At 44.2% G+C, this 24,748-nt stretch overlaps 1 protein-coding gene across 3 annotated transcripts in view; it reads left to right on the plus strand.

The window, feature by feature from the left end:
• The first annotated feature begins 3,116 nt into the window (after nucleotides 1-3,116).
• Nucleotides 3,117-24,748, plus strand: part of HELZ (helicase with zinc finger) — a 172,381-nt gene continuing 150,749 nt past the window's right edge. For 2 of the 3 annotated variants that reach the window (XM_006110581.4, XM_006110582.4), the window contains exon 1: nucleotides 3,117-3,263. The gene's annotated coding sequence lies outside the window, so the exon portion shown is untranslated. The remainder of the gene's footprint in view (nucleotides 3,264-24,748) is intronic. The other variant, XM_006110583.4, reaches the window with a different exon arrangement.

Consider the following 24,748-nt stretch of genomic DNA (forward strand, 5'->3'; position numbering starts at 1 on the left):
GATTAAAAAACCAAACCTCCTCTGCACTTTTCAACACAAACATTGTAACCTTGTGATAATGCAGTGGTTGGGAACGTAAGGCCGGGGGGCCAGATGCAGCTCCTGGCTTGCCTGGATCTGGCCCCCAAAGCTCAGGCCTCCCTCACCCCCACGGCATTGGAAGTCCGTGCTGGCGCTTCAGCCCCCCCCGCCCCCCCTCCTGCTGCCCCACTGCAGGGTTGGAGGACACAAAATCTACTGGCCTGTGCTCCCCTAGGTTTTGGTGTGCGAGGGGAATGTCGGGAGTATCTTTCTCCTTCTCAGTCGGGGGCCACATCAGTGAGGGTTCATTTGTTTGGTTGGGGTTTTTTGCTTCTTTGTATGCAGCCCCAGACTAATTTTTCTGTGGATTATGGCCTCCAATCCAAAAAAAGTTCCCCACACCTGTGATAATGTACAAAAAGTTGAAAGTGAAATTGACAAGGAACAAAACGTAATGTTCACTAATCTTCAGGGCTACGTCTAGACTGGCATGATTTTCCGGAAATGCTTTTAACGGAAAAGTTTTCCGTTAAAAACATTTTTGGAAAAGAGCGTCTAGATTGGCACGGACGCTTTTCTGCAAAAGAACTTTTTGCGGAAAAGTGTCCATGCCAATCTAGACGCGCTTTTCCGCAAAAAAGCCCCGATCGCCATTTTCACGATCGGGGCTTTTTTGCGGAAAACAAAGCTGAGCTGTCTACACTGGCCCTTTTGCGCAAAAGTTTTGCACAAAAGGACTTTTGCCCGAACGGGAGCAGCATAGTATTTCCGCAAGAAGCACTGATTTCTTACAGTAGGAAGTCAGTGCTTTTGCGGAAATTCAAGTGGCCAGTGTAGACAGCTGGCAAGTTTTTCTGGAAAAGCGGCTGATTTTCTGGAAAAACTGGCCAGTCTAGACACAGCCCAGATGTTTTGGCTGAATACAAAGCAAAGAGCATGAGCATCTGGTTACCTAGACAGGGGAAGGCTTTGCCTTCCCAAACCACCAGGCACGGCCCTGTCCACACTCCAACCCCAGAACGGGGCCGGCAGGCGGCAGCAGCGAGTGACGCGCCCCCTCCTGTCTCTTCCCATCCTTATGGTGGGGGGCATGCTTGGCACACTGCCCCACCTCCTCCCCTCCCTGTGATGGGCGTGGGGGCCTTAGCAGATGGGGCAGCACTGTAGGGACCGCCTGCCCATGGCAAAGAGTAAACTAGAAAATAATGGTAAAAAGTTAGTTGAATGGTTAACATTCTTTAACTATTATATCCTTTAATAATAGTTAAAATCCTGTGATTCTGGTGTTTTAAAAAGATATATGGCTATAAATTGACTGTAGATTGTCCCACACAATGGTCTTGTTAATATCCTCCAAATCCAGGGTGGACAAGTCCTTTAGGGCCTTTAGCTGCAAGGGGTTTCCACAGAGTCACTGAAAGACATTTAAAGTCACAGGACACCATTTATGACAGAGGAAAGGTCGTTTGTGCTGGTGGAAACTTTTTGTGACTGGATCTCATTTGCAACATGTTTACTTTGGGGGATGGGATCCTGTGGCAGGCAAGCAGCCCCTCCCCAGCCGGCAGTGATGGCCCAGGGCAGGCTGCACAAGAATATTTTTGTCATTTGAAATGGCGTCCTCCTTAAGTGAAAATACCACACTCTGCTTCAGCAGCTCCTGACATGGCCTCCACCATAGTATTGAAACAGTTAAACTTGTTGGCAAGCATGTCTTTAATGTTGAATGAGGAAGATAAATGCATTGATTTAACATCTGGGCAGCAAAAAATCTCATACTGTAATTTGTTTCCTTATGTGTTTATATTTCTGCAACAGGCCTTCTATGCAATAATCAAGAATGTGTTATAGTTGAGTATTGAAAATATTCCTAGACACAAGTCTCTGATTGCAGTGGCAAAGCCTCAGATAGTGTGTTAATGGTTAATCCTCAAAGAATTTAGATTATATTCTAAATTAAATATAAATGCATTTAGGAAATTCAGTGCTCAATCAATTTGAATCCTATATTTTTCTAAACTTAGAGGGGTAAGTTAAAAAACCTAATTGCAATCTTAGTTCATGTGACATACCTTAAAAGGCTAAAGTAAAATAATATTTTTTCCTTGTATTTGTATGTTATTTGCCTCAAAGCATAACAAGTAAGGCATATGGTGACACACATGCATGCAGAGTCAATAACATTTCCAAAGTTATTTTGCAAAACATCATAATTGTGAAGAAAAATAGTAGTAATAATATGTTGGCTAAGCATATTGAAGGCCAGAGACAACAATACATTACTAACAGGGAAGATTCCTTTGCCAAAATAAAACTGAGATTCAAGCAGAGCCAGAAATATGTTTCCAAAAAAGAAAGTTTCTTAGCAAAATTATAAGGGAAAATATATTTTAAAATGCAACAACTTACTTTCCAGAGAAATGTCATGCTGTTTGTTCATGTATATTAGTTGGTATATATACACAGTCATTAATACAGTCCCATGGGAGAAAGCAATTAATGCAAGAATTATAATAAATGCAAGGCTAAAAATGTGTTTCAGTACACTGACGCACTTTGCCAAGCCATTTTGTAGCATAGCCAACATGCATTTCTGAACGGAACATCTTTTTGAAAAATAAAAAGTTGCAAGAGAAAACACCCATTTTGAATCAACTGCACGACCCCAGAAAATGCACGTGTGTTTGCAAATCCAACGACACCTTTATTAAAAAAAAACACCCTTCTCAATGAAGAGCTAGGGTCTATCCTGATTTTGCAAGGGAAAAACAGACACTGAACTCATTCGCTCCTCCAAAACCTGTTGTCCGAGGGGCAATGTGTTGCATGCCAGTGACATATTCAGAAGGAAAGGTCCTGGGGACAGTGGAGGGGGGAAACAAACCAGAAACCACCCGGTTCAACAGTCTCACGTCGCTCCAGAGGCTGCGGGGGGGGTGTGTGTCTGCAGACCCAGGGATTTCACTCCTTTTGCAAAACACAGCTAGGAGCAGCCCCCTCCTTGCTCAGTGCCCCACAGCCAGGCGCTTTGCAAGGCAGCCTGGCTGCTCCCTGCCCTCCCCTTTGCGACGGGGCTGTGTTGACAGCAGCAGCCCCCCCCCCAAGCGACTGCCTGGCTCCCCTCTAACTTTCTTTGCTCAGCTCCTGGGCTGGTGGGGGAAGGAGAGGGGGGAGTTTTTTCCCACAATGCTTTGTGGGGACGTTGACAAGTGGATCCAAGATGGCGTAGAAAGTAATGACAGGTAAGTCAGGACTTCCCTATTCCCCCGCTGGGGGGGCCCGGCGCGGGGGGGCCCGGCCTGGGAGAGCCCCGCGGAGGGGGTGGGGGGCCCCCCGGGGTCCAGCCGCCTGCCGGGGGCTGGGGCTGAGGCCGCCGGTCGGGCTGGCGGCTGAGCGGTGCCGGCTGGAGAGGGCCCTGTGTCTGCGGAGGGGCCTGCAGCAGCAGCCGCTCGGGCTGTTTACAACCCGCCTCGGCCCGAGCCCGGCCGGCTGCGGGGCTGCCCCCCGGGGCGACACACCCCGGGACAGGGAGACATCGCCCCGGGCTGGGCCCAGACGGGCCGGCCCGCGCTGGGAGCTGGGAGATGCCTCCCACACAGTTGGCTCCCCCCGCACCCCTCCAGCCCCAGGTCAGGGGTTTCTTAAGGGTGTGTGTGTGGGGGGGGGTCTGTTTGGTTTTTACACTGGGGGTGTGTGCGCCGGGTGGGGTGTTGCTGACCACAAGGAAGAACGGGAGATTTAAAAAAAAATACGGTTTATTGTGGGTTAAAAAAAAATACTAGAGTTTAACAACTGCCTTACACATGGATCCCCAGATGAGCATTTTTGATCGTCTTCCCGTGTGACAGTGTGATGTGAGGAAGCTTAACGCAAAACAAAAACAAAACCCCTCTCTGAGATCACCCATGGATGCACTCGAAAATCTTGTGGGGGCTGAAAAGTGGAAAGGGCTTATTGAACTCAACTCGTTTCCCAAATCAAGCCTTAACAACTCTTTTCCGGCCAAATCCTGCAGACTGAGACATTAGTCCCAGTTAACCTCACTCATGGGAGTAATCTTAACTGTGTGGAAGCGGTGGAAAGGCCATGTTCTGGTAGGAATTTTCATACATATGAGAAGTTGATTGAACTGAATACATCAGAGTTGATCAGGCTGTAATAGCTTTGAGTGAAGAGCGATATTTAAATGTGTAACTGATGCAAGACTAAATAAATTCCTTCCTTTACTGGATGAAAACACACTCTTACAAACTGTGCTTTATTGAATTGCAAAACGAGCAAGGAGCATTATTGTTTTTCACAGGGACTGGGCCTGCCTGGGTGAATTGGAAGAATGAGATTTAAAATGAGTAAGATATAATATAACTGCAATCTGAATGAAAAAAAAAAAACACAGGGAAAATCAGTCATGAGATTTAGAATAATTTTCCAATGAATGACCCAAATCGCAGATCTGCATTCACCGGTGCTGGTCAAGTTGGCAAGTTGTGAATAAGCCAGTACTTTCATCACTTTTGTATTCCCCCCAAATTGAAATTAGTGGGGAAAAAAATTTCCTTTGTTGAAGGTCTAGACACTTTTTTTTTTAATAGAACATGAGTGGGGACTTGGCAAGTTCATGTAATTGTTTTCCGTCCTGGGGTGAAAGGAAGGAGTCAGATTTATAGTATTATTTATATATTGTAAAATCTTATTGAAACAATTAGTTTTAAAATAGGCACTTGCTTTAAAAATTAAGTAGCACATGTGTGAAAAGTCAGTAGGTCTTAAAACATCAGAGTTGATTCTGATGGGAGAATTTGAATGAGTAGTACTAATTTCTCCAGACAAGGCTGGAGATTTTTAAATATTACATTGAAACAAGGTAGGAAAAATCCTAAAGCCAGCAAGTGAGTACTACTCTATAAAAATGTTTTCATATTAATGAAGAATGAAGGATTCTCCCTCTAGATGAATGAGACTATTGCAGACTTGGTTTTCACTGCCTAAAATTGTTAGGGATGTATTCTATTTTCTGTGTCTCAGATTCACCTGTATTCCCTTATTATTAGGTAAAGGATCAGCCGCAAGGCATGCAATGTGTTGTATTTTTCATGTTGTTCTGTTAATGCAATTTAGTTCAGGAAAAATAAAAGAGGAGCTGTTATTTCCCCAAATGAGGCGTATAATGTAAATTTTATTCCCAGGCCTCCTTTATTTTTCTTGTATGAACATAATTTACTTTCAATGAGCTAGGTTAACTGGTGGAAAAAAACCCAGTATTTTAGAACTGTAGCTCTGAGATTTGAAGTTTATATTTTATTTGTTTGGGTGACTAAAGATTAAAATGAGATAGGCAAGCAGCATATTAACCCACATTTTGTTTGCAATTGGGTCTATTAGCCAGGACTCCAGTCCCTGTATGGAGTTGCACTGACTGTAGTGGGGTTGGGCATATGTATCCATGTTAGTAGCTGTGATTGCAGGATCAGGGCTTCCTTTGTAATGATTTTTTTTCCCTGTTTCGATTTTAGACACACTGAGAGGAATTTCCGTCTCACAGTAAAATTAAAAATATATGTAACAGTGGATATAGGTTTTGGGGAGGGTGTGAGGCCTGGTGTGTCAAACGCTAAATCTGATTGGTGACCTTGGGCAAGTTGTTTCACCCCAGTACCTCTTCATTTCCACCATCTGTAAAATGACGGTAACGATATTGACCTCCTTTGTAAACAGTCTGGAGTTCTACAGATGAAAAACAGTATAAAAGAGCTAGGTATCATTATTATTGTTGTTGTTGGTATGATACTCTGATAACAGATTTTCTCCAACACAGATAATTATTTAGCTTGCTTAAATTCCTCTTGCAATTTTTGCTCAATATTTTCCTCCATCCAGTGTGTGTGTGTGTTTGTGTGTGTTTTTAAAAGCAGTTGTGTACTGTTATTCAACATTAGCTAATGCATTTTATCTTTCATCTGTGGGGGAAGTGCTGGAGTCAGGGTAGGGAGCTGGGATGAGTGGATGCGGGAGTCATGGTTCGGGTGTATGAGGGACTTGGGGCGGGAGTTGGCGGTGTGTGTGGAGAGTACAGGAGTCAGGGCATTGGGGAGAGAGCGTGGTGGGGGACTTGGCATGGGTTAACTTATATGGTTGGGACCAGGCCACTGCAGTTGGGCAGCTGCTGCCAGATCATGGTCTAGACCAGGATTGCCATGGATGATTACACCCCCCTTCCTACCTTTGCTGTGCCAGGAGTGTGCCCGGAGCCAGGCTGTCATGGCCAGATGGGGCCATTGTCAGCCCTTCGTGCAAGTAGATAGAGGCTGGACTGTGGGGTCTGCTCCAGGATTGGGGCTGGGGACTGACCGCTGTGGCCAAATGGAGACCAGAGCCATATTGCGGCCACATTGGCCAGATGGTGACTGGGGTTGGGCTGCCTCAGATGCAGCCGGACAGAGGCCAGGCCATGTTTGGTGAGGCCAGATGGAGGCCGATATTGCCACTCGTGCCCCGCAACGGCAGGAGTGAGGCCAGAAGCAAGGCCTCTGCCAGTCTCTCTCGCAGCCAGATGGGGCCCACTGCCAGCCTCTCCTGTTGTATATGGGGGTCTGACTATGGGGTCTGCCCCAGGATCGGAGCTGGGGACGAGCTGCAGCTGGACAGGGGCTGATTCTGCTCCTCCCCCACTGCAGGAGCAGGACTGGAGACAGGCTGCTGTGGCCAGATCAGGGATGCTGCCATCCTCTCCCAGTAGCCCAGCAGGGAGCGCTCGTGCCTTCCCTACAGTGTGCCCATAGCTGACCCCTTTAACTTGCCTGCCTCCTGGCTGGTGCTGTCTTGGCAGAGCAGAGCGCCCCAGATGGCTCAAACGCCTCAGCTGGCTCTTACCAGAGCAGAGCACTGGGGTGCATCCCCTTACTTTCAACTCTGCATGCATCCAGCTGTGATTTGCTCCCTAAAACCTTCTTCAGTCCCTGGTGTGGGAGCAGTTAGCCTGAGGGGCCCTTGTAAGGGGTGTCATCTTTTAACAGCATGTCAATATTCCACTTCAACCAAAGTCCTCTGGCTGCTTAATATGGAAATGACAGCAGGATTTTTGTTACAGATCTCTTCTTCCATTCAACTGTCAGTGTAGTGCCTTTATTATTATTTTTATTTGTGTTGCAGAAGTACCTCAAGGCCAGGGTCCCATTGTGCTAAGTACCGAACAATATTTCATTCTATTTTTCCTCTTTAAATTTAGAAATTGTATCGTGAATAAAGGATTAGCAGAACAAATGAACTACTTTTGGTTCCCATTTGTCTTACCATTTCTTTAGCAACCCGTGGCAATAGATAGCACGTATTGGCCTTAACTAGGAGAATAACTTGTATTTAGGAAAGCAGTATGTGTATGTTCCAGTCTTTTCATTCCAGATGTCAAGTAAAGGGAGTTAGATTCTACTCATTCTTTTTTCCATAGAAAAAAAGGAATAGAACACTAACAGAGAAATTTTCATCAGAAAAGTTCATGTAGGACATACTTTTTAATAAATCACAGACAGTGCTTATGAGAATTTCACTGGAAATTTTAACCAGAAAACAGGCTGGGCTTTTCTCTCTCCACCTGTTGCGGCCAGTAGACTTTGTTCAGCATCTGAGCCTTTTTCCTAATCTTTTTGGCAAAAGAAAACCTCCTATAGACAGCGATGTTAGTTTTTTGCCAAGTCAGATTGCTGTGTAGATACACAAGACTGGCATTTGGTGACTTTGTTATGGCAGTAGTGATATGTAATGTAAATGCCTTTGCAAAAAAATAATCTTTTATATTGTATTTTTCCTCCTTTCCCCACATAAAGGCTTTACAAAGTGAGATCTCAACTATATAGGGATAATTAGTTCCACTACGGAAGTGTACTCCTTTCTGGAGTGAGACACTGAAAATTGCATGCTAACTTAGGAAAGGTGGTAAAGAACACAGTATCCACTCCTAGTTGAACCAGCACAGGAAATTTAAGCATGGAGAGCGTAATTACTTAAATCAGAGTTTGTCTTCCTGTTGCCTTTCCACTGCAATGGTAAGTTAGAATGCCTGACTTAGCTACAGTGGATATAATGCCTTGGCTACATGTTTCTCTGTGGCATGCTCAAGGCTTCTGTGAGCAGTCACAATGCCATCTACAGCAACTCGCAGTTTTATATCTCATCTTTTCCCCCTTTACGTCCAAACAGTCAGATCGCAGATTCATGATGCGAAAGCCAGACTGGAGGCAAAAGCAACAGCAAGCCCAAGACGCTTAGTTTTTCATGAAGGCCACTTCGCAAATCTGAGATGCTCCATTCCACAACTGAAAGTCCTCATCTATTGCCATTGTCCCATTCAATTTATAAGGAAATTTTGGACTAGTGTGGTGTGTGTGGAATTTGTCAGTCGACACACTGGGGCTCTTGTACATTTCATATGTGGAACGCCGCGCAGCACTTCTGCCTTTGAAATGTAGCAACAGCCCAGTGGGCTCCTGCTACATTTCAAAGCGGAGGCATCCTTATTGACTAATCAAATAGTTGATGGAAATTCCACCGATTATTCAATTAGTTGATTAATCTAATTTTAACATCCCTAGTCAAATCAGAGTAAAAGTAATCCCATACATTAGCAGAAAGGAGAGTTGGCATTAATAGTCCACTTTCTTACTTATCCAAGAAGGAATAGCCCTTCTATGGTAGCACTGCTGCTGAGTCATTAGAAAGAGTGGTTGCAGTGTTATTATCATAGCGACTTCGAGAGGTCATCAAGTCCAGTCCCAGAAGAACATAAAAACGGCCATACTGGGTCAGACCAAAGGTCCATCTAGCCCAATATCCTGTCTGCTGACAGTGGCCAATACCAGATGCCCCAGAGGGAGGGAACACAACAGGTAATCATCATGTGATCCCTCTCCTGTCATCCATTTCCAGACAAACAGAGGCTAGGAACACCATTCTTACCCATCCTGGCTAATAACAATTGATGGACCTAACTTCCACGAATCTGTCTAGCTCTTTTTTTGAACCCTGATAAAAGTCCTAGTCTTCACAACATCCTCTGGCAAGGAGTTACATAGGTTGACTATGTGCTGAGTGAAGAAAAACTTCCTTTTGTTTGTTTTAAACCTGCTGCCTATTAATTTCATTTGGTGACTGCTAGTTCTTACATAAGTAAATAACTTTTTCTTACTCACTTTTTCCACACCAGTCATGATTTCATAGATCTCTATCATATCCCCTCTTAGTCTCCTCTTTTTTTCTAAGATGAAAAGTCCAAGTCTTTTTAATCTCTCTTCATATGGGACCCATTCCAAACCCCGAATCATTTCTGTGGCCCTTTTCTGAACCTTTTCCAAAGCCACTATATCTTTTTTGAGATGAGGCAACCACAACTGTATGCAGTATTCAAGATCTGGGTGTACCATGGTTATATATAGAGGCAATAAGATATTCTCTGTCTTATTCTCTATCCCTTTTTTAATGATTCCTAACAGTCTGTTTGCTTTTTGATGGCCGTTGCACATTGAGTAGATGTTTTCAGAGAACTATCAACAATGACTCCAAGATCTCTCTCTTGAGTAGTTGTAGCTAAATTAGTCCCCATCATATTGTATGTATAGTTGAGATTATTTTTTCCAATATCTCCTGTCTTTTATGTTCAAGATACTATTACAATCCTCTGCCTGGTTTGTTTCTGTTGCATGAGCTCAGGAAATACCTTTGGTGTCAAGAATGGCCAGATAAAGGTGAATGTTTTGTAAGCTGTGGGTTATATATTGGCTGGGGACTGCATCTCACGATCTACCCTCATTTAATCAATAGGAGGAGTAATGCTTCTAAGAGCTCTACTGAGTAAATTGGAGGAATAAGAAGAATAGCCGGGCAGAAGATGTGAATTTATATGTTTTTGAGTTATAGGAGTTAAGTGAAAAATTGGAGCCACTGCCTCAGTGGCAACATCTGGCTTGTTCCAAGATGGTCTTGTCATCAGTGAGTGAGGCTAGGTCTACAATTGGGGGCAATGCCAAACTAACATATGCAACTTCAGTTACGTGTCTAGAGTAGGTGGAGCCAAAGTACCTTAGTTTGAATTACTGCAGCATCTCCACTTTGGGGGGCCAACAGGAAAAAGTCCCACTGCAGAGCCCTAACTCCCACCCGAGAATTACACAGACTGGATTCTCCCTTCGCGGGAGGAGCCACCCTCTGGGGAGTGCAGTCCCAACCCCTTCGGAGGAGCTGCTGGCCAGGGAACACTGCCTTGGCCCCCTGGGAGGAGCTGCCACTGGAGCAGCGCCATTCTTACTGCTATGGGTGGTCCTGGTAAGTTCCCCTCTACCTCCCAGCCCTCTGCCCTGCATCCCCTGCCATGAGTCCTTCTCCTACTTGCCTTAACTTCTGCACCCCCACTTCCTTCTCCCTGCCCTAAGGCCCCCGCTTCCTAACTTTAGCCCCTCTATTACGTCCCAACTGTCTGCCCTATGCCACCCACCTCCTGCCTCTCCTTACCCCCCCAAATCATCACTCCAGACTCTTTTCTTAATTTTTAAAAAATACAGTAATTTAAATAAAGCATGTACATTTTTCATTTATTTTCCAAAGAGACTCACAGATTACTTGAGTTAAAGGACCTGAGCAATGACGGGTACATCTGCTAGTTGTTCGATATACACTTAATTTGCTAGCAAAGTACATGTTAGTTTAGAAAACAAAACAAAACAAAATGTATCTTAGCGTACAAAAATATAGAGGCCCTCACAATAAAAAGTAGAGTTGTTTTGGCACCATATAGTGACTGAGAAGGTGCACAAGTAAGTATTTATTCATGCAGTATTTTAATTTTTGCATTCTTATTTAATTTTTTTCTAGAGTGCCTTTTAAAAAAAAGGCAATATACTTCTGTTCCACACTTGGAATGCTCCCTCCCAGGAGTTCATCTAAATTCCTCACTAACTAGTGGGATTCCCAGCTATTCTTAGAAAGTCACGAGATAACATCCAAGAAATAACATTTTGCTTGTATTTCTTATTGCTCAGAGAGGAGACCTCCAAGGAAAAGCCTGGAGTCACTTGGGAGATTGGCGATTCAGTTACTGTACTTCTCAGTCTATACTGAAGTGGCCTCCTAGGACACACTGTGGGCATATTTTTGGAGGTGCTGTTTTGGTTATAGATTGGGGTGTGGATCCTAAGGCCCAGTGGCCAGATGCAGCACCCAGCTTGCTTGGGTCTGGCACCCGAAGTTCATGCTGGTGCTCTAGCCTCCTGATGCCTCACTGGGGGGCAAGAGCATACAAGATCTACAAGCTCCCCTAGGCTTTAGTGTGCAAGGGGAATGTGGGGGATGTCTTTTTCCTTCTCAGTCAGGGGCCACGTCAGTGAAGTTTTTTGTTTGTTTTTGGGGTTTTTTTTGGATTCTTACTTGTGTGCACCCCCTGACTGATTTTTCAGTGGTCCCTAAAAGGGTTCCTCACCCCTGTTATAGATGTTTGTCTTTATAGGATTGGGGCACTTTGGCCAACTCCTACTAGGGATGTAAGCAACTAGTTGACTATGAGAGGCAGCGGGGGAGAGAGGGTTCGGGGGGGAGCAGGCCTATGAGAGGCACAAAGGAGGGAAGGAAGAGGGGGAACTGGTGCTGGGAGGAGCTGGCTTAAAAGCCAGTTCCTCCCAGCACCATCTCCGCAGGGGCAGGGGAGTAGCAGGAACTGGGTGCAAGCCAGGGATTGGCTGATTCCCAGCTGGTGCCCAGTCCCAGATGCTGCACCTCTGCTTTTAAAATATATTAAGAACCTGCCAGCTCTCAATACATTTAAAAAAACCAAGTGTAGCGATGGGAACCCAGCACGAGTAAGGACAGCTGATTTCTCATGCTGGGTACCCCTGCTGCACTCCAGCTTTTTTACATTTAAGGCTGGTTTGCACTTCAGCCTTTTAAATGTATTAAGAGCCTACCCGCTCTTAATACATTTAAAAGGCAGAGCTGTGGCGGGGTTAACTCCCTGGGCCAGGAGCTAACCCCACTGTGGCTCCTCCGCTTACCAACCAATTGACTTAGATGATGGAAAATCCATCAACTAGTCGATTAGTTGATTAAACAAAATGAAACACCCCTAACTCCTATAGCACTTGCCTGTAGGATGATGAAATGCTGAAGGACAGCCAACATGTTTCTGAATAAGTGAGTGACTTCAGTGTTGGTAGCCTTTTCCAGGCTAGAAGTAGGAAGGAAATGAAAGAAATTTTCCTGAACTTTAAAAGAAAGTTTGTATAAGTTTATTTTTAGAGTTTGGGGTTTTTAATTCAAGGTTGAAGGAAAATCCTGTGTTTGTGTTAATTTTAAAAGTGAATAAATAGAGTAAACACTCTTGGAGAAACTTACATGGCAAGACTTACATTAGCCTGGTGCTTGGAGTGTTTCTCCTAGGAATTACTGTTTGAAGGAAAGATGTGGAGGCCCCACCTTAGCTTCATTTATAGGCGAGTTCTGAAGAACAGTCCCCCCTTCTGGTGTACAATGTTTATTCATGCATTTGGGGTTTTTGTTTTTACTAAAGCAGTGATTTATAGGAAGTAGGAGAATGGCTATAAAAGCCTCATCAAGACCTAATAGGGTTAATATGGTTCAGATTTATAATGATACTGGTGATTTTTAACTGCAGTGGTTAATCCCTGCTGTGAATTTTGAAAGAGCAAATGCCCCACACAATTGAAGGTATAATCTTTTTTGGAAAAAAAAAAAACATTTAGAGTGTTTCTGTGACCTGTAGTGCTGTTGTGTGCAGTGTTAAATATCCCGGGCTTTATTTGCATGTTCCCGTCCGGTCGCCATTTTTAAATGCCACTAGTCCGGACTAACTGCCCGCAGCTACACGCGGCAGTTAAACGGTAGTTCGAACTAAGCCCTTAGTTCGAATTACCTGTTACACCTCATTCCAGGAGGAGTAACAGGTAATTCGAACTAAGGACTTAGTTAAAATACCGTTTAACTGCCGCGTGTAGCTGCGGGCAGTTAGTCTGGACTAGTGGCATTTAAAAATGGCGACCGGACGGGAACATGCAAATAAAGCCCGGGATATGTAAATCCTGGGCTTCATTTGCAAATTCAAATGCCTACTTTAGCCTCCCTAGTTCGAACTAGGGGGCTAGTGTAGACAAACCCTTAGGCTGTGTCTAGACTTGCCAGCTGTCTACACTGGCCGCTTGAATTTCTGCAAGAACACTGACTTCCTACTGTCTGAAATCAGTGCTTCTTGAGTAAATGCTATGCTGCTCCCGTTCAGGCAAAAGCCCTCTTGTGCTTTTGCGCAAGAGGGCCAGTGTAGACAACACGGTATTGTTTTGTGCAAAAAAGCCCTGATTGCGAAAATGGCGATCGGGGCTTTCTTGCGCAAAACCGCGTCTAGATTGGCACAGACACTTTTCCACAAAATGGAAAATGGCACGGACACTTTTCCACTCCTTTCCGCGAATGCTTTTAACGGAAAACTTTTCCGTTAAAAGCATTTGTGGAAAATCATGCCAGTCTAGACATAGCCTTACTGTTTAGGAGGTGTTCTTGAACAATCGGACTCACAGACAGACGTGTTGTAAAAAATATATAGTAGGGATCTTAACTATTGGGTATTTGTGTAAATGTGTAACTGCTGGAAATCGTAATGGTCACATGTTTACACACAGGGGTGGGGGGCTGCTGGGAGCCAGTGCCGGGGGTGGGGGGGAGCAGACAGCTCTGTGGGAGCCAATTTGCACAGGGAGCTGGCTTGAAAGCTACTTCCCATGTGTATTGGCTCCCACCTGCCCTCCTACCCCCTGCATTGCTGCTTCCTGTCCCTGCCATGGTTCTGCCTCTGTGGGAGCCAGCTCCTTGTGTGGCGATCTGGCTTAAAGCCAGCTCCCCATGCGTTCCGGCTCCTGCTTCTCCTCTCCCCTTGCTGCCTCTGATATAGAGGCAGCGGGTGGGGTGAGGGGGGTATGTCGATAGGATTAGGGATGGCTGGCTCAACCTAACTTTTTAGTGTATACCTGGCCTAATTGTGGCATGATGCTGTGTGGTCTTGGGCAAGTCACTTAAGACTAAATGCTTTCTAAAGGTAAAGTGCTAAGTGTAATCAAAGTATTATGAGATATGTTTATGGTGTATCTGTTGACTTTGAATCTGTAATGTATCTTAAAACAGTCTCCATAGGCACCTACACCTAAAAAGGTATGCTTGGAAGCCTTGCTCTGTTTCTACAACTGGTATTAGTGACATGAAAAACCACATGTGCCACTTTGAAAATGTAGGGGACAGATATTGGATTGTATCTGAGATCCAGATGCTTATCGGTTAATGTTATTGGTTAAACTATGCCCAGCAGCTGGCTCCATGGAGTGGAGCCAGCAGGAGCTACTAGCCTGCTGCCACAGAGCGGGCCACAGAACCCGTAGCGAAGCCCCAGGGAGGCGGTTTCAGTGTGGCAGCAAAGCCTCCTCCCCAGGAGTGAAGACTGAGACTGGCTAGGCATGGTGAATAGCCTCAGGATGCAGAGCCTGGCAAGTTGGGAGAGAAATAGGACTGGAACAGGGGGGAGAGTGGATGGGCCACATTTAGGGCAGAAGACTCTATGTCCATTAGAGCACAATCCCCTTATCTCCTGGAATAGAACCCAAGATCCCTGAGTCTCACCATTCCTCTGGGGTCAGCAGATGGCTGTGAAACACACTGGCATAGTGCCCCATCCTCTCATGCTGCTCTACAGAAAGGATGACGACCTACTGCTGCTATCAGTTTCCCTGTTAGCTCAAGTGGCAGAGGTTTATGTGATGGAACTAAACGTTCCAACTATACTTGCTGATATGATGCAACCGTACTTCAGAGTGATGCTCCATGATGGACTTTCGTTTACTCTTTAAAAATACAATGTTAAAACACGAAAAAACCTGTTAAAAACATTATTTAAGGTTACAGTCATCCATTCAGAAATTAGGAAACGTGTCAGTTAAGGTTATGCGAGCAACCTTAATTCAGCTCCTTTGTTCACATTATTATGATAGAGTCTTTAATTACATTATTGCACATTTTTTTCCAGAGGACCCCGCCTCATACAGTACACAGCCTGGACCTGTTGTGGGGATGAATCAGGGTTGTATACAGAAGGAGGCTATTGTTTATAGGACCATTGCCTCATTTGTTGCGGAAGTTGGAAGGTGTGTAATGAATGAAATAGAAGATAGCAGGATGAGAAAGGGTGGCCTCATGAGTAAAGCAGTTGAATGCTGTCCTGGAGAATTAGATTCTATCCTTGCCTCTGCCACAGAGTACTTGTGATGCCAGGCACATAACTTAATCTAACTTTTCACGGGTGGTCACTAATAGTATGTGCCTCATTTTCTGGGTGCCTGATTTGGGACCATAGGGTCTGATTTACAAAAGAGCCTAGCACTCACAACTGCAACTGAGGTCAATGGGAGCTATTCTTGAATATATGAAGTGTGATATTATTCTAACTACTCTGTGAAGTCAGGTTCAGACTCTGTCAAATTGGGCACCCAGAAATGCTGTGTGTAAAGAAGGAATCTTTAACTTGTAACTACCAATTAAGAATGGCTTAGAATTCAATGGCTATACCATATAAATGTTACTTTGCTATGACTTGGAGAGCCTACAGCAGGGCTACTCAACTTTGGAAGCTCCGGGAGTCACAATGATACTCAGCATAGGCTGAGGGCTGCAGCTTAAGTATGGTTGCATATACAGGCAGTCCCTGGGTTACATACAAGATAGGGACTGTAGGTTTGTTCTTAAGTTGAATTTGTACGTAAGTCAGAACTGGCGTCCAGATTCAACCGCTGCTGAAACTGACCAGCGGCTGACTACAGGAAGCCCGAGGCAGAGTTTCTCTGCCCCGGGCTTCCTGGAATCAGCCACTGATCAGTTTCAACAGCGGCTGAATCTGGACACCTGGAACAGAGCAGCTGGGGCGCTGCCAGGTAGGTCCCCGCAGCGCCGCACCAACCCGGCAGCACCCCAGCTGCTCTACCCCAGGTGTCCCCAAGTCAGCTGCTGCTGAAACTGATCAGCGGCTGATTCCAGGAAGCCCGGGGCAGAGCAACTCTGCCTCCGGCTTCCTGTAGTCAGCCACTGGTCAGTTTCAGCAGCGTCTGACTTGGAGACGCCTGGGGCAGAGCAGCTGAGGTGCTGCTGGGTTGGTCCAGTAGTGCCGCTCCTCGGTGCTACTGGAGCAACCCAGCAGCACCCCAGCTGCTCTGCCCCCAGGCGTCCTGATTCAGACCTCCCTCCCAGCAGACCAGGGAGACGCGGAGCCGCTTTTCTCGCCCCGGAGGACACGGGCGGCGGAACCGCGGCGCGTCTGGGCGGTCCCGCCTCCCACGTCCTCCGGGGCGAGAAAAGCCCCGTTCGTAAGTACGGATCCGACATAAGTCGGATCCGTGTAACTCGGGGACTGCCTGTACATGCAAATATAAATGCAAATAGCTTCTTTCACACTGATGGGCATGAAAACAAAGATTAAGCCGTGGTGCTGGACCCAAACTTGGCCAGTGTGAGCTAGTCAGCACCTCTCAGGTTCTGCCCACAAGGCTAAGCAGCCAGCACTTCCCACAATGCCCTGGTGCTCCCAGCACCTCCTCCCTGGGGACTAGAAATGCTAACACCCTGTACATATCTGTTCCAGCCAGCTCGTTTGCTTATGTCTTTAAATGCTTACCCTGCCTGGGAGATGCCTCGCTGTTGTGGACCGTGCTCCCAGTGGAGACCATGTTCAAAAGTTCCCACCTGCGGGCCACGTGTTGAGCCCCATGTAAACCCAAACTGCATTGCGGGCTGCAAACAAATGGGCCTCGGGCCGCATGTAGCCCGTGGGCTGCGTGTTGAGTAGCCCTGGTCTACTGTTTAGTTTAATCAAGAATTTGACTTAATTTCTCTGTGCCACGTTCCCATTTCTAAACTATGAATATAACATCACTTCCTCTTGTGGAGGTATTAAACATCATAGAATAACCCCTGAGGAAATTATTTTTTACTTCAGGATTTGAATAACATGCAGTAAATAAAGCATAGGGCCACACATTGAACAATGATGAGAAAAGACAATATTGAATTGATACTGAGTGAACGAGTCCTATTCATTATGTGCAATGAATGAAGTAGGGGTCCTGTGGAAGAAGTAATATGTGATCATGTCATTAAACTGTAATTAGAATTACACCAGCAGTTCTGGCATTTCCTAACTTTTGATTGCTTGGACTCTGCATCCAAAATAATGTATCTTTTAACATAGTGCCTTATTTGTAATATATATTATATACATTCTCTATCTATCACACACTCATGAAGGTGCCCTTTATATTCTTGCTGTGTATACAGAAGGAATCTTTAAATTGTAATTACCAATAAGTAATGGTTTAGAATTCGGTGGCTGTACTAGGTAAATGTTCCTTTGCTATGACTTGGATAGCCTATGTTTAGTTTCATCAAGAATTTGTAACACTTCATGGACAGTCTTGAACAAATGGATCACTACAAAGGCTATAGATCAAGAAATTAGTGATGTATTTGTGATGGATGAGGCAGTTAGATCTATACAGGGTGTAAAGTAACGTTCAGATTCTAAGCCAAAGGTCTAGATTTGCTCCACAGATACTTTGTGAAAGTCTGCTGATGTGACATGGCTAAATCAGTTTGACAAATCCCTTGACTAGGAGTTGTCAGTGTAAATTGGGTAGAGGTTGCAAGAAGATAACACATGCAATTTAAATAAGGGATTATAATCCTAGGGGGCCACTAGCTGAAGTTAATTGAAAAGTCTTGAAATGATCTTTCTTCTTTTTCTTATCCATTTTCTCCACATATAGTGTCAGTTCAGAATGTCCTTTCTCTCCCACTAATTCCAAAGTAAAAACGAAAGGGGTCAGTTGTATTGAAATCCATTTCCCCATGTTATAAAGTCTTATCACTTACATGCGTAATGTCTGTTGAAAGGTTGCAGGTGTTGAGAGAGGTCTTTCCATAATGTAAAATACCATCCCATTTTTATTATAGTTGATTTGTGGAGGTTTTGCATCCATTCTGAAGCTGGGTCCTAGTCCCACAGCCCGTATTCAGTTCATGTGACTGAGACTATACACCTGAATAAAGATTGATCACTTGCCCCTTTTATTGGCTGTATCTCTAGGTGATAAGACGGTAGAACTATTTAGTGGCCTTAGGTTAAAAGATGTGGTGTTTTGGGAGCACTTTACTTCTTTATGTTCTTTCTCTTAAGATCTAATCATATCACCTTTCTCTCAGGCTGTGTAGGTGAAGTTCTAAAGTGTCTTTGTAGTATAGTCACCCCTTAGACATATGTTTTCTTCTTGCTCTAGACTGATTTCAGATGTAACATTTGAACATTTTGCCTGCAATTACACTACATAAGTGGAGGAATTTATCTCTTTGTGGAAAACTGGTTAGATTGTTAGCTGTTTGGGGCAGGGATTTAGCCTTTGTTGTGTTCTGTGAAGTGCATAATACATTTCTGAGCATCACATAAATAGTATTACTGCAGTAACCTTATGACCAGTGTATGAATACCAGAGATATGTGCGCCTATGCTTTTAAGGAAAACAGAAACAACCTTTGATTTCTCCCTTTTACTTCCAACCTGTGCCTCTGGGAGGTGGTATTCTTTTTGCAAAATTGTTCATAATTCTTTTGCATTTATGTCATTATATACTCTCATGTTAGTAAATATTCGTTGGTGAATATATGATTGTTCATGGTACAACTATCAGGCTGAATGAGAAGTGCAACAGGAAAGTAGAGTTCTTTGCCTTCAAAGAGATTTGCTTTCTTTTCTTGTGATGTGCAGTCTCGTTTTGCATTTCTTAGCTGGACAACACTCTTTTCCACTTCAACTTATTTGTTTTCTTAAAAATATAGGCAATGGTGTAAGTTTCTATTATCATTGTAGATGAGAAAAATAAATAAGTAACAATATTTTGACTAATCTAAAGGACTTGAATGGCAACTTGGAGTTACAATCGTAAAGTCGTATCCAGAGTTGTGAAAAATTGGGTTGGTAGAAACTTAAAAGACTTAAACTTTTATAGATATCTCTATCTATATCAATATCTATATCTACAGATATAGCTATAGATATATATTTAGTTACAGTGTAAGCTGATATAGCTGTTGGTTAGTATATTATTCCTTATTTTAGTAAAATAACATTTTTTTTTACTTATGTAGGATCTGTGCTAAGTGTTGACAGTTAAACACTGATGAGTCATTGTTTTTTGACTGTAAAATATTGATACAATCACAGACACAGTGAGATGGTAGTTAACAGGTTGTTTGTATTTAGCATTTATTTTTACCATGAAATATACTCGTCTCTTTCATTTATTTCATCTTATAATATGCACCCAGCCAGAGCTCGGGGTGCAAATGTAAATGAAAAAAAACAAAACCCTAAATACAGGCAGTCCCCGGGTTACGTACAAGATAGGGACTGTAGGTTTGTTCTTAAGTTGAATCTGTATGTAAGTCGGAACTGGTGTCAGCCGCTGCTGAAACTGATCCGTTTCAACCGCGGCTGAATCTGGATGCCAGTTCTGACTTACATACAGATTCAACTTAAGAAACCCAGGCGTCCCCAAGTCAGCTGCTGCTGAAACTGATCAGCGGCTGATTCCAGGAAGCCTGGGGCAGAGCAACTCTGACTCCGGCTTCCTGTAGTCAGCCGCTGGTCAGTTTCAGCAGCGTCTGACTTGGGGACACCTGGGGCAGAGCAGCTGGGGTGCTGCTGGGTTGCTCCAGTAGCGCGGATCCTCGGCGCTACTGGAGCAACCCAGCAGCACCCCAGCTGCTCTGCCCCAGGCGTCCTGATTCAGCCGCTGCTGAAACTGACCAGCAGCGGCTGAATCAGGACGCCTGGGGCAGAGCAGCTGGGGTGCTGCCGGGTTGGTGGAGCGGCGCTGCGGGACCAACCTGGCAGCTCCCAGCTGCTCTACACCAGGGGTAGGCAAGAAAAGCCTGGTCGGGGGGGGGGGGCACTAGCTGCAACCCCCCCCCCCAGCAGACCAGGGGGACAGGAGCAAAGCCGCGGAACACGCCCGCAGCGGGACAGCCCAAGCGCGCCCGGGCTGTCCCGCTGCGGGCGTGCTCAAAGGCTTTGCTCCCCGTCTCCCTGCAGACCCGCCGCCCGTGAGCTCCGGGGCGAGAAAAGCCCCGTTCGTAAGTGCGGAGCCGACATAAGTCGGATCCGCGTAAGTCGGGGACTGCCTGTACCACATCCATTAGTAATTTGGAAAAAAAAAACCTAGAAAATTTTCATAGCCATGTCCTTACTTGCTATCCACCTTCCATCCTTCTCCCAAAGAAAAATTTACCACAAGCCCCTTAGCAGATAAGTCTTTCTGCTGTGAGTAGTTCATATCCCATTTTCACCAATGATAATAAATTGTATAAGGTCCCTCTCTTAATTGGAGTTCTTGGAATCTACCATGTAGTGCTAAACACATGGTTAAGTAATGTATGTTTACTATTCTATATGCTTTCTCCCAAATTTGTCTTAGTATCAAATGTCTTTTAATTTGAATTATTACTCACAGTTTTGAAACCTCTGATTTGTAAAGACTACACGGTTGTATAGAGTTTTATATAATTACATAGGTTGTATGATGAGCATGAGGATCAATACTATTATTGATTTCTGCTCATGGCAATTTCATGACCAAATCCTGCAGTCCTTATGCTAGCAAAACTAGGCTCTAGGGCAGGTGTGGGGGGCCAGGCCTGCCACAGGTAGAGGCTGTTCTGGCTGGGCTGTAAGTGCCCTTTCTATGGTGTGCCCAGCCATACATGATGTGGAAGAGGGCTGCTCTGGCCATTCTAGACATCCTGCCTTTGGCATGCTGCTCCAGCCAGGCCAGGTCTGCTGTAGATGGGGACTGCTCTGGTAGGGCTGGAGTGCTGCCTATGGGGCACTGGGCCAGGCCAACTCTGGGTGGGGGCTGTTTCAGTTAAGCTGGAGCACCCTCTGCCTGTGGCAGGCCTCTCTACAGATTAATCATTCACATCACTAGTTCCAACCCCTCTCTGTTGGTAGTGTTCTGGTCTTAAACCTGAATTTCCATTCTGTTGACAGCTTATTTTTTCTCTCTTAAATTATTTTAAACATATATTTTTTTGTGTTTAATTCATTGTACAGCTATGATTCACACCCTATTTAAGAGGTAGACAAGAAGAACAACTTTCATGTTAATCAGCCACTCAGCTAGATCTAATAACTAGATACCGTAAGTGAAATCTAGTAATAATCATAATAAAAGAATAAGAACATAAGAACTGCCGTACTGGGTCAGACCAAAGGTCCATCTAGCCCAGTATCCTGTTTGCCGACAGTGGCCAGCACCAGGTGCCCCAGAGAGGGTGGACCGAAGACAATGATCAAGCGATTTGTCTCCTGCCATCCCTCTCCAGCCTCTGACAAACAGAGGCCAAGGACACCATTTCATCCCCTGGTTAATAGCCTTTTATAGACCTAACCTCCATGAATTTATCCAGCTTCTCTTTAAACTCTATTATAGTCCTAGCCTTCACAGCCTCCTCTGGCAAGGAGTTCCACAGGTTGACTACACGCTGTGTGAAGAAGAACTTTCTTTTATTAGTTTTAAACCTGCTACCCATTAATTTCATTTGGTGAATCCCCTATTGGACTTTTGTTGCTTCTTTAAAATACTTCCCAAGAAGCCATCTTTACTTGATTCTTTACCTATATTTGGTAAGATAATGTCTTTAAATACTGTGCCCCATAGACAGCTCTGCCACCGTGGTGTCCAGCCTTCTAGGCCTGAGGGCCAAACAAATTATTTCATAAAGGGCAAGGAGACACAACTGATTCTTTAACTATTTCCCTAAGCTCAGGCAGAAACACTCAAGCTCTAATCTGCTCTGCCTGTGGTTCTGACAGCTTGGCAGAGAAGCAGCCCAATGAGCAGGCAGAGCTATGGAGCTACGTTCTCCCGCTCTTCCTTTTCCTGCAATGCAGCAGGCCATCTGTTGGGGTGTGCTGCTGAGTTGCTAAAGGAAGGGGACAGAAGCTACTCATTGTGCTTGTGGCTTAGAGCAGAGCTGTTGAGACGGGGGAGTGGAAGGCAGTTGGGAAGGATAGTTGGGAAGGTCGTCCCCCCGCCTCGTTTCCTCTGCCTAATGATGGGTCTGATTCAAAACTTCTCAGTTTAAAAATTTCAGGCTGTGGCTCAGGGAGCACATTTTCAATTTGTAATCACCTGCAGTTGGTTGGATATCACTGCTGTATCATCAATCTTTGACACGAGAGATTGATGATCGTTAAAATATACAAATATTTACTGAATTGCCTACTTTGTAAATGTACAAGTGGAAAGCAAGATCTTGGTCCTGATCTTTGCGTCATTGAAATTTAGCAGGTGTTGGGCGCCATCCTCTATTGGTTGACTAGGTAGAAAGTGATCTTTCTGGCTGGATTTTTAACAGGTGGATAGAGAAAGTACCTGGATCTGTTTGCCTTAGTTGGTTAGCTGTCAGCTTGTCTGCTTTAGCATAACTTTGGCTCCATAAATTACATCATTAAGCTGTGATGTGTAGTGGTACTGAATTTCTAATACTAATGGCTATATACTTGTTCAGTTTTTCTGTCTCCTACTCCTCCATTTACTTTTGGTTTGTTGTTGGACCAACTGTCCAGCCGTGAATTAATTCCTCTGAAACCTCTTGTATACGGATGGGCAAAAATTTTTGTCGGGGGGGCGGCACTCCAAGAATTCTGGTCATAGGCTGTACTTCTCAATTATTTTAATGGAGGGGCTGTGAAGCCTTCCACCCCCAGGCACCCTTTAGGGAGGGAGATGGGGGTGCTGAAGCTCCCTCTCCCAAATTCATACTGGAACATTGCTGGCTGTTCCCCTTCATCAGGGGGAGAGGGGAAAGTGCACAGTTTGCTGCATTCCTCACTCTTGCTGGGGAGTACAGGGGCAGACGCGCTGTGCACTTTGCTCTTGATCCCTGACAGGGACAGGAACGGGAAGAGCAAAGAGCCCTGGTACAAATCTCAGGGGAGTGTCTTTGCCTCCCCTCTTCCTTCCACATCCACACACACCTCCAGTCCCTTGCCCTGAGACCTTCTTTAAGGACCTAAGCAATGCTGGTTAAATGTGTCAGTCTATACATATTTTGCAAGCCAGCTAGTTATTACTGGTGGAATCAACTGATCAAATGTGGATCCAATGTTCATTCCATCTACATTATGGACACTTGAGAACTGGGTGTGGACTATAGAAAAGCACTTGTAAATTTTCATCTGAACAAAACTTGTAAATGTTCTTTGATTTTTGTGAACATTTGCAAAATTTGGCTTTTAAGAATATTTGTGAAAGAAAACATTTGGGTGGAAATATTGGCCTTAGTGAAGATACATGGCAAAACTCCTATTGATTTTATGGGGCTGAGATTTCTTCCTTTCTGAACACTGATGAGCATAGGAATCCCATGCTGGAAATCATGTAGCTGTCTTGAAAGTTTGAGTTTGGAAGTCATTGAATCAGGAAACAGTAGCATGTGACATAAGTGTCCTGTTACACAGAAGGAATAATGTGTCAGTGTAAGCAGTCTTGGATACTTGCATATGTGCAATTACTTGTAAGTTTTAAATAAGGTTCAAATGATTTTTTTATCCATAGTTACTGACTTAGATAAAACTGTAAATCAGGCTTGCAAAAGATTAATGAAAATGGAAACTTGTTGAAGGCTCAATCCTGCAAACATCTGAGTAACTTTGACAACAGTGGACTTAGGTGAATAAGGTTATTCATGTGCTTAAGTGTACAAAATCTACTGCTTGTCCTTACCATGACAATGATAATGAAACCATGAACAATATTTTAAAACATCAGCAAAAGTTAAAACTGTAGGTGGATGAGTGAAAGTAGAATTTTTCAAAATCATTGTTAAGTCAGAAGTTATAGTCTTTCTGCGGTACAAAGGCAGAAAAAACAAAATGACCTTTCTTCATTTTGTGACATGTATTACTTAGGCCATCTTTAACATACACAGCCATCTTTAACATATCAAAACAAGATGGGTTCAGTCATAATTGTTCTGAGAAATCTTTAAACATTGTACATTCATTTGCCTTGAGATTCTGAAAATTAAATTAAGAGTGATACAAGACAAATAGAGGATTACACCATGCTGCTATAAAATGCGTTGAACATTTCTTGTTTACAGTTGTACTGCTTAAACATTGGCAAAGAAATAGCATGTGGTAATGGATGGATAGGCACATTGGATTACTTAAATGGGAAAGGCATGCTCTTATCTATTTGAGCTTTAGACCTATTTAAATTTATGCACCTTTGGTTGATAAAGACCTAGAAAGATCCAGCATAATGGGGATTTCTAACAGTGAATTTTTTAAATGTCCTTGAGCTGGACATTATTTTAGACAATCACAAAACCTGATTTTATATCTATATAATCTATACCTACTCTCATAACAATGAAATAATTTATTGTAAGAAAATTTGCCAAAGGTGAGCTGCTTGCTAAAAAGAAAATGAGAAGCAGCAACATTCCCTGCTTTAACTATCAAAACAAATTCTTGACAAGTCAATTTTAAACTGAATAGCTGTCCTGAATTTGTAAAATATATTTAAATGTTTGGTTAGGGGAGGGATGATATTGTAGGAGGAAGTTTCTGAAAAGTTTTGTGCCTTGC

This window comes from Pelodiscus sinensis, chromosome 20 (genome assembly GCF_049634645.1).
Source record: "Pelodiscus sinensis isolate JC-2024 chromosome 20, ASM4963464v1, whole genome shotgun sequence".
In the NCBI taxonomy this organism is placed as follows: Eukaryota; Metazoa; Chordata; order Testudines; family Trionychidae; genus Pelodiscus; species Pelodiscus sinensis.